This window comes from Symphalangus syndactylus, chromosome 11 (assembly GCF_028878055.3).
Source record: "Symphalangus syndactylus isolate Jambi chromosome 11, NHGRI_mSymSyn1-v2.1_pri, whole genome shotgun sequence".
Taxonomy (NCBI): Eukaryota; Metazoa; Chordata; class Mammalia; order Primates; family Hylobatidae; genus Symphalangus; species Symphalangus syndactylus.
In genome coordinates, this window is record NC_072433.2 from 47350982 (window position 1) to 47355495 (window position 4514).

Sequence of the window (4514 nt, forward strand, 5' to 3'; positions counted from 1 at the left end):
CAGAAAGCTCTGTGACAGCTGATGAGAAGGAAAGTTTCGGAGAGCTGGCTGTCTTTCAGGGGAAGTGAGAGGGATCGGTCACAGCTGAAGGACAAGAGCACTTCTCATTCTTGATTACGCTCTTGAATTATCTGGAGATCTGGTTGAAAGGCAGATTCTGATTCAGTAGGTCTGCAGTGAAGCTGAGATTCTGCATTGCCAGTGGGCTTGCAGGCAGTGTGGATGCTGCTGTTCATGGACCACCCTTTCACGTCAATAATCATTTCAGGTTGCTTCCATTTCTAAGAGTCCCTAAGTGCTGAGCCTTCCATAAAAAAGACAAGGTTGAGAAATCTGGTAGGGTATGATTTCCAGATGTAGGAGAGTGAAAATGGCTCCCTTCACTCTTCTAGGTTCCTTGGCTGGGCTGCTAATTACATTGACATAAGACAGATTAACAAAACAAAAACTATATTCAATTACATATGATGCACAGAGTCCCACAGACATATGTGACTTGAAGAAGGGCCAGATGATTGACGCTTATATAATATCCTGAGCTATAGAAAGGAATAGGGGCTGGGGTTTCTAAGGGTTGGTGGAGAAAAGCCATGGGAGGGTGAAGGGAAGAAATGTGTGTTGAATAAAGGTTGTGTTTTTATGCAGCTAAGAGATCTCTCAGTAAAAGTTGTCTCAGAGCAGCCCTCAGAAGAGCAGGTGAGAGTCTGGGTGTGGCACCAATCTCCTATCTTATCTCCTGTGGTCCAAGTTAATCTTCACTGGTTGCTAAGATTCCCAGGGAGAAGATTCATGACAGTTGAGTTCCTTTTGGAGAATCAGTCTTTAGGCGCATCAAGGGAGCTCAGAGAAAGCCCAAATCTTCTGTTCCCCAAGTGCCTTCAGTTCAAAGTAATCAGAAATACCAAAGCATCAGATTTGGAGGTGGCATTTCCTGAACTCCTTCACAGACATACAGACTCATCTTTATATTTATGTAAATCCAGAGATCTCTGTGCTGGGAACTGATCAAAAGAAGGGGAGGTATTTCTCTTTGTATTTTCACACAAGAAGAAAAAGCATTCCTGGTGGCTATGATTCTACTAAAATACTCAGCATATGTTTACTGCATTTCACAACAAATCTGCTCAGTTTGATGCATTTAAAACCTGTCAAATGCTTTACAGGCAGAAAATACATAACTCATGCAGAATCCATAAGACACTTAAAGCCCCATGCTGTTACTCTCAGCAAAATGAAGTCTTTCATACTCCCACAGCCTCTCCATTCAGTTTATTTCTCTGGTTATCAGCTTTTCTTCCAGATTTTCACATTCCTCATGAGGCTGCTCCCCTATTTGGCCCTGGAGAGCCCAAGGAATTTGCCCTCCAGCTCCTTGAGCTGACTACACTGGCCTTGCCAGAGAGCCAGAGCCACAGGGCAGCACTTGAGCTCACTGAACTGACAGCTTCTGGTTAGGGAAATGCAAGTCCACAGGGAAGCAAGGAGTAGGGAATCATATTTGTTGAGCACCTACTGTGTGCCAGATAATGAATCAGACTCATTCCACCCATTTCCTCTAATGCTTATTGCAGCATCACTAGAGAACTATGGAGGTTAAAGAGAGAAAAAGAAGTCTCCTCATATTCATGGGCTTCAGAGACAAGTAAGCATGTCCCAGACTACTCTCCTATTGCTTGACAGACAGGTCCTGACTTTGACTCTGTGTTCTGAAATCCTCTACCATCTTTGGGAAGCACGACACAAAAGCTTGCCCAGATCAGGGCTGCCTGGCCGCATGAGGAGAATCTAGTGGTGATGGTTCCAAGTTGTTTGTTTTTCTTTCAGCGTTGTCTACTCCCGGGGGAAAGCTGCAGACAGTGAATGCAGAAGTCCTGCCTGGATTCTGCCCTCACAAAAAGTGCACATCCTCTCCTGGAGCCTGAAGCGCCAAACTATGGGTGCCAGAGTCCAGGCCAATATGGTGCAGCATGAAGACGCTATTATTAATGCTGCTGATTTCAGGCCTATTTCCAATCAAGTAGGAATGGGCTTTTGTTTTGTATTTTTTTTTTTTTCAGATTGAAAAGTGCTAAACTGATAAGCAATGATGCATGGCCTTCATAGTCAATTGCTCACACTAGCAAAAAACGTTCAAGATAAGAATGACAAAAATAATGAGAGTAACAATGCCACCATGACCTTTTAGCAAGATGGAGGAAATCACTCTTCAGCAGGGATTCATTTTTCTAGTTTTCTTGTTTTTTTAGCCACAGGAAATAAAGCATGCACCCTACCCTTTAATTCACTCTTTCCCCCATTCATTTTCTGTTTCCTGGTAAATTAAGTAGATGCAATTTACGGGCCTTTCTTATGTTCCCAGCTCCTGTGGACCCTGATTCTAAAAGCCTCTCTGCCCTATCCCTATCACTCTCTCCACATTTCTAGCCCAGCTCTTCCAAAGAGAGTATATATAGGTACTGTGGAAGCAGAGTAAGATATCCTGCATATAGTAGGTGCTCAATAAGTGCTGAGATGAATTAAATTGAAGCACTGACAGTTATTTATCTGGGTCTTAGTCTGATGGAGAATTACAGAATCTGAGAAATGTGCTATCATACCTTGCCTCCTCAATCTAGTTTGTTCTCTTCCACTTTTGTTACTGGAGACTTGGAACTGAGAATGCAACACCCATCCATCCTTGGAAGCCTTCTCCAGAGACAAGCGCTCGTTCTCCCTGGGAACTGTGTAGGAGATGCAGCAGGAAGCCTAGCCCAGCCTGTGCCAGTCCTAGCAGCCTGCACCTGTCAACGCAAGGTCTACGGATCAAACGGAGGGGACTTTCTGATGGAGCCCTCCTGGCAGGGCCACTGTGTAAGAAAGAAGTCACATACTTGCAAAATGAGGGTAGTGGCCAAGCTCACTCCCGAAATCCTCTGAAATAACAAAATTATTCACGAACTGAAATAATCACTGCTTTGTATCTTTTCGTTTTCCCTCTTTGTAAACAGCTCTGCTCTTGGTACTCCTGCCTAACCACAGCAGCCCCTAGTGGCAACAAGCTGGAACACGCAGGACTGTTCCGAAAATGTCTCCAGCCGTTCACCGGAGCCTAAAGCATCCCCCACGTCCGCCCTCCCTGCTCACTTTCACGGATCTGATTTTTATTTCTTAGGGGCTGAGGTTAGCCTCTTGGTTTTTCAGCACACACGAATGCACACAGGCGTATGCATATACTGACACTGTGTGGGGTGAGGCAAGACACGCCGGTCAACGGGCCCCTGAGGTGGGGAGCGCACAGGAGGGCTGGTAGGAGCTGGAGGAGCTCTCTGCACACCCCCAAGTCCTCTGGTCCAGGGTGCCCGTGAAACCAGGGCCCAGCTCTGACTCGATTTTTGTCGAGAAGAATCAGCCATCAAAGAGTGAGGGTTGGGATGCCTCACTCAGGGGTTCACATCTCTGCTCCTATCACACCCCCAGAAGCAGCTGCCACCAGCAAAGCTGAGAAAATCATAATGGCACCCTTGAGACAGAGCCCTTTATGAAGCAGCTAAATATCTTCTCTCCTCCCAGGGAATGCCTTAACAAAACCTCAAATGCCACGCTTGGATGTCAGCTGAAACAACTTTTCTCAAAAAAAAACCTAAATGCAAAAAAAAAAAAAAGCTTATTTGAAACAACATCCAGAGGGAGTCCTTGTATACCTAAAGCCCAGGTAATGGATTTATGCCCGGACTGCTTTCCCCCGCAGGGAATCTAGTCCCTCCACGATCTCCCTTCCCAGAACCAAAGGCTAGTGGAGCACCAGGCCTATTTTGGAAGGGCTGGGAAGGGAGGGGAAAATGGATTTGTAGATGTCTAGTGAGTGCTGAGACTGCTGGGTGCTTCCTTCACCAACCTAAACTCACTTCAGACTCACACAGAAAAAAACAGCACGTTAAGAATTCCTCTGGGAGAGAATTGACTCTTAATAGAACTGTTTAACTCTTGATCCTGCCTTTAATTGACTCTGCAAATGTTTAAATGGATTCAAATACAACTGAAACGGAGTTGGGTGATTTTGACATCAATTAATACACTCCGATGAAGTTAGCAGAGGGGACTTTGAGTTAAGTGCGAGGAAAAAAGGGGGCGGGGGAGAAATACGGCCCTTATACTTTCTGTTTTAAATTATGGTAGAGCATACAGGGCAATTCCCCCAGGGCTTATTACAAAGACTCAGAAGATGTTAAACCCACTGGGAAAAGCCCAAAGCTCTGGCTCCTAAAGGGAAATGTGAGTTAGTCGATGCAGACACGTAGATGATTTATTGGTTACTGTGTGTGTTTTTATGTGTGATATTGGGCTCTGTGCTGTGTGCCTCTCAGCTGTTTGAGGGACAGATGTCAGGAGTAGTAGTCCAGGCACTAACGGGTTAACTCAAGCCCAGATCCCAAGGGACACAGGCATTTTAAGAGCAGAGCTTCCTCCAGTCATGGCCTGCCCTTACTTCTAAAATCTTGAATGTGAAAAAAGACTGTCCCCGTTCCATCTGATGG